The following is a 9,311-nucleotide window of genomic DNA, read 5'->3' on the forward strand; positions in this document are numbered from 1 at the left end:
TAATCTCTACAGCAGTGATGGCAAACCCAAGATGTTTGGCTTCCCATGATGCTCACGCACTCTGCAAAGTAGTTTGAGCATCATGGGAAATGTAGTTCCAAAACATCTGGGGTGCCAAGTTTCGCAATCACTGCTCCGGGGTCTATGCAAAAAAAAAAAAAAAATGTTTGGGTTTTCCAAGTAATTTTCTAGCACAAAATAATGACTTGTAAGCAACAAATATCAGAAAAGGTTTGGTCTTTAAATGGTTAAACGTCCCTCATCTACCCTTCAGAGTTATTTCCTTTGATAAAAGAACAAAAAGATACTTTGTTTCTAAGTATTTGTGTTGTGATAAAACTTGGCAGGCTGCCTGGATTTTTTTTTTCCCCAGCTGGAAGAACTCTCTGCACTTCAAGTCATAGCGCTACAACACATTGCGTTGTGGTGACCTGTGGTGCATTCAAAAAGTCTGCAAACAAATGCAGCATATCTGAACTTCCCCAAAGCATTGTAGTGTGAACAGGGCACATAGGTAACAAATATTTTCTATGTGCCCTAGTGGTGAGATGCATTGTTCTATGTAGTAAAATGCGGGTCAGCACCTATGCAGTGCGGTACAGAAAAAACAAACTTGCTACGTTTTCCCACAGCGCACTGGATAGCACCACAGTTTGTACACTTACAATAAAAGAGAAAAAAAAAATTTAAATAAAATTAAAAAAACAGAGAATTATTGCATGCAGCTAGAATGAACGAGCAATTGACAGCAATCACTTAATCATGTGTCTTGGAAGATTTTACTTCTACTCTAGTTTCAGGGCCATCCATACCATTTTGCATTACCCATCACTTTCTGCACCAGCGAACATATTCACCAGGACAAACAAAGGGCACATCTACCTAGCAAGGACAGACTGCAGAAAGTTTAAATTATGGCCTGCTTATCCAAAACCAAAAAGGATAAATTTATACCAGCTGGCGTTACAACGCAGAGGCTGGTGTGTGAATTAGTGGCAGCACTGCAGTGCCAATCAGGGTGGATATAAAATCATATAAAAAATAAAAAATAAAACACACAAAATCAGTTTTTTGGGATTTAAAGCTGATTTCTAAATTTAAAAATAGTTGTTTTTTTGATTATCACATTTTAATAAAATGCTTTTGGAGTAAAAGTCGAAGTTTTCTATTTAAGAAACAATAATTTAGTTTATTCGGCATGAAATGATTTACAAAGCCATCCATAAAACTCTGCCCCTAGTTACATCACTAACCTAGTCCCAAAATACAGACCAAGCCGCCCTCTTCGGTCATCCCAAGACCTCCTGCTCTCTAGCTCTTGTCACCTCCTCCCATGCTTGCCTCCAGAATTTCTCCAGAGCTTCTCCCATCCTTTGAAACTCCCTACCCCAATCTGTCAGACTGTCCCCTAATCTATCCATCTTTAGACGATCACTGAAAACCCTTCACTTCAAAGAAGCCTATCCTGCTTCTAACTAACACTGTTTTACTTCCTCCATCAGTTCATCCCCCCACAGCTATTACGTTTTGTATCAATTGCCCCTTCCTTTTTAGATTGTAAGCTCTAACGAGCAGGGCCCTCTGATTCCTCTTGTACCAAATTGTAATGTAACTAATGTCTGCCCTCATGTTGTAAAGCACTGAGCAAACTGTTGGCGCTATACAAAACCTGTAATAATAATAATAATAAAAATAAAAATGGAGCTTCGTTATAAAACATTAGGCCGTATATTCTGCAATATTTATATTTTTGGCAAACTCATTCATGAATCCAAGCTCTGAAAGCTGAGATAACATACATTCACACAATTTCACAGTAACCATGAGATAAACCAAAGTTCAGGAATATTCCTTTATTCCATTGTTTTGCAAATCGATGTACACTACAAACTGTATGATTGAATCAGTTCGATAACACTGTTTTACTAACCTGAGAGCTTATTACTCTAAATAGGAAACCTTAATTTTGTTTGCAAATATTAAATATTCTAATAGCAAGAATAAGTCCTTACATTTAAAGATCACCTGTCATTTCAGATCCATCATGTCAGCACCTGTTAGCAGGCGTCCACTCACCTTGTATCATTGCCACATCCCCAGCCATCCCATTTAAGTTAATGGGACTGTTGGTGAGTCAAGAGCAGGTCAGTGGAGGGGCCACTGCAGGACAGAGATGACAGTTGCTCTTTAAAAATTATGGATTTAAATCAAGCCTTTTTTACTACTGATTTATATCATGATTTAAATTAAATCCACCCTGTATGCACCGATGACAGGCCACATTGCACTCTTCACTTTTCTTTAAGCTATGTTTATTAAAGAGGTGTTGCCATTTAAAAAAAAAAAAATAATAATAATAATAAGTCAGCAGCTACAAATACTGCAGCTGCTGACTTTCAATAATCAGACACTTACCTGTCCCAGTGTCCAGCAATGTGGGGGATCGAAGCTCGTCTCCCTCTCGGTTCGTTGGCGCCAGCATTGTAACTGTGGGCACTCGGCTGTGGCTTCACATGCGCGAGAGGCACCAGGATTGGCCTCTCAATCATCTGGGATCGGTCACGTGTCACAGATGATTGACAAGAGGGAGAGTGCAAAGCTGAGCCCTTCCTGCGCCGAGGGTAAGTGATGCCACGAGCCGCCCAGGCACTGAAGGAGGCAGACTACAAGGAACCCCCTAGCAACAGCCATTTAGGAGGTGAGTGAAAAAAAAATAAAAAATAAATACCATATTTTTATTTATTTAGGAACATTCATGACATTTGGTTTTTTGAGTGCAAATCCACTTTAAGTTATATTAGCTGTCCCACTGTGCGAGGCAATGGAAGGCCTTGCAGTGGAACTGCGCTGCAATAGCCTCCCAACTGCACCTAGTGTGAATCAACCCTAAGGGCTCATGCAAACAGGCGAATTCTCCAGTACAGCGCAAATATAATTGTGTCTTGTGCCCAGGAATTCCTGATTCTACTTACAACCACCCACAGACCTGAATAGTTGCAGGTGGCTGGATGTAGCTATGTGCCGCTGCTTGTGTCAAATGGCAAGCGTGCACAGAAGCAAGTTCCCAAACCAAGATAAGCCACATTCAGAGGTGTATCTGTGTGTATGTGCCCTGCTTTGCATAGCGAGTTCTGCACGGCTGGGTACAGCTGCCTGCAACCATTCATGTCTATGGGTGGCTGTACGAGGCATGCTCAGGAACAAAAAACATGCTTGCTTGTTTACAAAACGTACTGGAGAATGAATTTTGGCTTCAGATACACTTTCATTTCAGCTCAAAAGTATAAAAATTGGTTTTGTTTGTCTGTATTACAATAGTTTATTTGAACACAGTCTTAGAAACTTGTCCGATTTAAAGAAACCGTTATGACATCAAACTGTACAAGTCTGGACTAGTCCTGAAGGATGCTACCACACTGCAAGCCCACAGGAAGAGCACAATCAAAGCATATGCCTCTTTATTTCAGTTAGAAAGAAGCTCATTTGATTTCTAGCTGCATATCGCTTGTTAAGAAAAGTGACATCATTGCCTGCTAAACGAGAATCAAGAGAACATAATGAGCAATGAGAGAAGCAAGAAAGGGGGGTGTACAACAAGACTGTGGGTATGGATTTACTAAACAAGTTCTCTAGCAGTAATTTGTCACATTCAGCTGGCCATGTTCTGTAATGTTGACATTGTGTCTCAGTGTATCCCAGCCACTTCTTCAATCCTAATGAAGTGTCAAGGAGATACCGCAACATTTAAAACCACACAATTTATCTTTATGCTTTAGTCTTTAACCCATGTACATTTTGCAAAATAGGTGGCCAGTCCTGGTGTCACAGCCCCTCAAACGTTTCCTCTTTAGACATTCTTTCATTAAAGTGGTAGTAAAAATATATTTTTACCTGCAGGTAAGCTTACCTGTAGGTTCAGTGAATATCTCTTAAACATGCACTGTTTAGGAGATATTCTAGTGAGCAGCAGCCTGTGACATCATCAGCACATAAGCTCTGAAGGAACAGAATGCCTGTGTTGTTCCTTCAGAGCTCTATGCAGTCGAAGCAACATCATGGTGGCTCAGCCATTCAAGGGGCCGCAGCCAACTAACCCAAAAAGACCAGACGAAGATGGAAGCCTCTGTGACCATGACTGTGCGCTGCTGGAGGGCTTTGTTTCAAGGCAAGTCTTTCATAATGTGCTAGTATGAGGAACATTATGCCTTTACCTTGTAGGTAGAGGTCCCCCCAATATGTTCACTACGGATTTAAGGTAAAAAAAATAAATAAATAAAAAAAACACACACTACCTATCACCATCCCTAAACACTTACCTAGCTCATCGACTTCCCTCCCCTCACAGGAGAAACTATGGATAGCGTGATCCATTGGTACCTGTTATTGTCCAACTTCTGTGAGGGGGACGCAAGGGCGCGGCTTAGTGGCAATATTTAGGTCTACTTACAAATACAGCTTGGCCCGGGAGCGAACACTTATGGGCACCTCCTTGGAACCCATGTTGACAAGAACCAAAGGAAGAAGCTGATATCTACTGGCAGTCCCCTGCTGGTGCTAAGATAACCTACCTCTATATGCAATATCATTGCACAAAGCAAGTATTAACTCCTTTTTATTTTTAACCACTTCAGCCCCAGAAGATTTGCCTTCTTAACAACCAGGCTTTTTTGCGATACGGCACTGCGTCGCCTTAACTGACAATTGCACAGTCGTGTGACGCTGTACCCAAACAAAATTGACATCCCTTTTTTCCCCCACAAATAGAGCTTTCTCATGGTGGTATTTTATCCCCCTCTGTGGTTTTTATTTTTTTGCACTATAAAAAAAATAAAAAAATAAAAAAAGCGACAATTTTGAAAAAATAAAAACAAATTTCTTCTTCAGTTTAGACCGATTTGTATTTGTCTACTTATTTTTGGTTAAAAAACGCAATGAGTGTATATCGATTGGTTTGCGCAAAAGTTACAGCGTCTCCAAAATAGGGGAAAGATTTATGGCATTTTTATTATTAAATTTGTTTTTACAAGTAATGGTGGCAATCAGTGATTTTTATTGGGACTATGACATTGCGGCAGACAGATGGGACACTTTAGGACCATTGAAATTCATACAGCGATCAGTGCTATAAATAGCCGATTACTGTCTGTCAATGGCAGGGAAGGGGTTAACACTGGGTAGTGATCAAGGGGTTAAATTTGTGTCCTAGGGAGTGTTTCTAACTGTGGTGGGATGGGGACCGCCTGGGGAAGGAGACCGATTGCTGAGCAGTAGGAAAAACAGATCAGTCTCCTCACCCCTCACAGAACGGAGATCTGTCCGTTTACATTGACAGACCTCCTTTCTGTTTCTTTCAGGAGCGATCACGGGTGACCAGCAGGCAACATGACCACCCCCTAGTTTTCTTAAAGTGTCCGATGTACAGCTACAACGGCTCGCCCAGGGGAGCCAACCTGCCGCAGTATAACTGTGGTGACTGGTCCTCAAGTGGTTAAACAGAGAAAAAAAATATAGGAGTTTATTTACCGAAATTGAAGAGTGCAAAATCTGGTGCAGCTGTGCATTGTAGCCAGCTTCCAACTTCAGCTTGTTCAATTAAAGTGATACTAAAGTCATTTTTTTGTGTTTACAAATAACAAACATGTTATACTTACCTGCTCTATGTTGTGGTTTTGTATAGGGCAGCCCTGATCCTCCTCTTCTCTGGTCCCTCACATGCGCTCCTGGTCCCTCCCTTCTGCCAAGTGCCCCCACAGCAAGCAGCTTGTTATGAGGGCAGCCAAGCCGAAGCTCTGTGTGTCCCCTCAGACAGAGCCACATCTTGGCCCCCGACCCCTCTTTCCCAATTGGCTCACTGACTTTGACAGCAGTGGGAGCCAATGGTGCCCGCTGTGTGTCTCAGCCAATCAGGAGGGAGGGAGAGACCAGGACAGCCAAGTTTCTTGTGCAACACTGCTGGAACAAAATGGGGCTCAGGTAAAGTATTAGGGGGGCTGCTGCACATAGAAGTTGCTTTTATTTTAATCCATAGAATACATTACGATAAAAAAAAAAAAAATAGTTCTGCCTTTACAACCACTTTAAAGTGGATGTTAAACCCCACATATACCCAGTGAAGTGAACAGCATCAGATGATGCACAGAGATTAAACATATCTCCCTACATAAGCTTTACACATATATCTGCTGTGTTCAGCTTGCTCCATTCTATAGAAAGTGAACATTGTGTTAGAATTTGTATGTCCTCATTCAGCAATGGGAGGGGAGTCTTACCATATACTGTGTGACAGGTGATTGGAGTAAAAGCACAAAACCCTCCACACAGGCAGAGGAACGAAGATACTTGCTGAGCTGTATTGTGAATACACCGGCTCTCTACCAATTTATAGCACCCATCCTGACACAAAACCTGGAAGCGGATTGGTTTCTATGCAGAGCTGCACTAGATTTTGCACTCCAGTTTTGGTAAATCAACCCCAAAGTCATTGGTATCAATTTAACAAAAGCAAATCTTAACCACTACTGGGCGACGCGGCTCTCGTTCTGGGTGGACGTCGTATGACAGCAACTGATCTTGAGCCCATCGCGGCAATCGGTGGACTGATACACTGCTACACTGATCTCGGTAAAGTGCTTCTCACGGCTGATCACGATGTAAACAGGAAGAGCCGTTAATCGGCTCTTCCTTACTCGCATCTCTCAAACGCGAGTAGAGGAGAGCCGATCGGCTGCTCTCCTGACAGGGGGGGTCTGTGCTGATTATTTATCAGCGCAACCCCCCCGCCCCTTGGATGTCCACCCAGGAAGACCAGAGATTGCCACCCTAGACCACCAGGGAAATGCCAATCAGTGCCCAGGCAGCTGCCTATGAGTGCCCATCAGCGCTGCTTATCAGTGCCCATTGTCAGTGCCACCTCATCGGTTACGTCTTATCAGTGCCCATCAGTGAAGGAGAAAAATTACTTTTTACAAAATTTTATTGCAGAAAAAAATATATATATATATTTTAGGTCTCTTCTTATTTGTTTAGCAAAAAAATAAAACACAGAGGTGATCAAATACCACAAAAAGAAAGCTCTATCTGTGGGAACAAAATGATACAAAATTTTGTTTGTAGCATGACCGTGCAATTGTCACCTAAACAGCGACAGCGCTGAAAATTGGCTTGGGCAGGAAGAGGGTTAAGTGCCCTCAATTCAACATCATCTGTATGCTTTGACTATACAAATGTCATTTGATCTCTGTATTGCTCTAAGTGGCACCAGTATCTTTTTGAAATTGTTATGGAATTAGATGCAATGAAACAATTATATATATGGCAAACAATAATATAAAAAACAAAGGGAAGGAAGGATTAGAGCATCTGACACACTGGACCAAATCTATCCCGAACTCAATAATCTGCTGAGGCCTTGAGAGCTCACAGCTGAGGTCACCTTGTGCCATCCTGATTACCGCTATAGTTGTCAAGGCCACAGCCTCCCAGCATCTAACGATCCAGCTACCAAAACATAGTGACACCTCCAATGTAGCCCTTCCCCCAGCAGAGGTAGAAAAGCAGGCATATAGAGCCTGTTACCAACCGAACCCATCAGCTATCATGGCAGTGTTGCTGAACACCTACGTTTGATGTCTCTCCTACGCCCGATGAGCCACATACATAATGCGGCAGCCTCACATCCCAAGCCTGTGTGCCATTCAGGCTGTAAGAGGATCTAGTGAGCACCCCCCCCCCCCTTTCTATGGGGGAACAATACGCCCACAGCGCCCCCTGGCGGGAGAAAGGGGGAAAAAGGGAAGCACAAGAACAAAACATCCCTCGGCCCCGACTCAGGTAACGGCCCGGTTTAATTCCACGGCTACAAGGCTCGGCTAGTCCTGTCTGTGTGGACTGTACATAGAGGAAAGCCTCGGTCTTTAGCCGTAACAGGTTGCTATGTGAATGTCAATGGAGCTAGCCCTGGTAATAATAGGAAGGTTCGGGGAGAAGAGAATACAAGGCAGAGCTGCCCATTCCCCTCACACAGCCGCAATATCACCCGGACTACACAGCCTGGAACATGACACCGAGCTGCGTCACTCAGCTTCCTAACACTGCGGCTTCTATGGTCCTGTCACATCACTACTGGAGAGCAACCATGGTCACTAAGGCTGTCAATATGTCTGTCATCCTCACAGCCACTGAGGGAAGATAAGGCCCCATTACCTGGCAGAGTACGAGCGTAAGTAGCTCACACTAAATTCGACTTCGGTCCTGACACTTCCACTGCGGCTCTTCAACTCAGGAAAACAAGCAGCCGGGCTGCGGGTCAGTACGCGGAGAAACACACTGCGCATGCTCATTAGCCGAGTAGGCTGGCCAAAACCCAAGGGGCGACGGGAAGGGTAGTCTAGCTATAGCAGTTGCCGGGTAGTACGGAATGGGCGAAGTGACTTCATATCCCAGAATGCCGCGCAGGCGAGAGAGGCGTGACTGCACTGTCAAAGAGGAGAAGGGGCGTTCCGCGGCTTTGCGATCACGCCCTCTGTGCTCGTGCTGCGGCAGCACCCTCTGGAACGTTCTGTTTGTACATGAAATCGAGGCCATTTTAGGCCTGGGTGTGACTAGGCGCTGCTATTGTGTCTCCAGGACATATTCAGTCTGTGGCTACAGAACCAGTGATAGCAGCCTGTGTCACCGTGAAGGTCGTGAAGAAAAAGAAATATTGTTTACTGTATAGTTTGCCATGGAGAAGACAAAAATGTAACCACTAAAGGGCCACAGACTTTCCCAAATTTGTTATGTCATCAGCTTTCCCCTTTGTAGCATGTCCATTAGACACTTTCTAGAGCTGTGATGGCGAACCTTGTTACCCCAGATGTTTTGGAACTACATTTCCCATGATGCTCATGCACTCTGCAGTGTAGTGGCGCATCATGGGAAATGTAGTTCCAAAACATCTGTGGTGCCCAGATTCGCTGTTACTGTTCTAGGGCAGTGTTTCTCAACCCCAGTCCTCAAGGCGCCCCAACAGGTCATGTTTTCAGGATTTCCCTCAACAGAAACAGTGGTAATTACCAAGGCAGTAAAACCGATCAAATCACCTGTGCAAAATAATGAAAAGCCTGAAAACATGACCAGTTGGGGCACCTTGAGGACTGAAGTTGAGAAATACTGTTCTAGGCCATTGGTGCTACACCTTCAGCCCTCTAGCTGTTGCAGAACTACAAGTCCCATGATGGATTGCAAGGCTGACAGTTTTAAACATGACTCCCAAAGGCTGAGGCATGATAGCACTTGTAGTTCAGGAACAGCTGGAGGGCCACGGGTTGAGT

At 43.7% G+C, this 9,311-nt stretch overlaps 1 protein-coding gene across 2 annotated transcripts in view; it reads right to left on the reverse strand.

Moving 5' to 3' along the window:
* ABCC5 (ATP binding cassette subfamily C member 5) overlaps positions 1–8,366 on the reverse strand; it is a 215,036-nt gene extending 206,670 nt beyond the window's left edge. The window contains exon 1 of one of the 2 annotated variants that reach the window (XM_077487701.1): positions 8,203–8,366. The gene's annotated coding sequence lies outside the window, so the exon portion shown is untranslated. Of the gene's footprint in view, positions 1–7,620; positions 7,724–8,202 lie in introns of those variants that run through there. The other variant, XM_077487702.1, reaches the window with a different exon arrangement.
* Between the last annotated feature and the right edge of the window lie 945 nt (positions 8,367–9,311).

Source organism: Lithobates pipiens, unplaced genomic scaffold (genome assembly GCF_037356315.1).
Source record: "Lithobates pipiens isolate NorthernLeopardFrog02 unplaced genomic scaffold, aLitPip1_a1.2 Scaffold_18, whole genome shotgun sequence".
NCBI classification, from domain to species: Eukaryota; Metazoa; Chordata; class Amphibia; order Anura; family Ranidae; genus Lithobates; species Lithobates pipiens.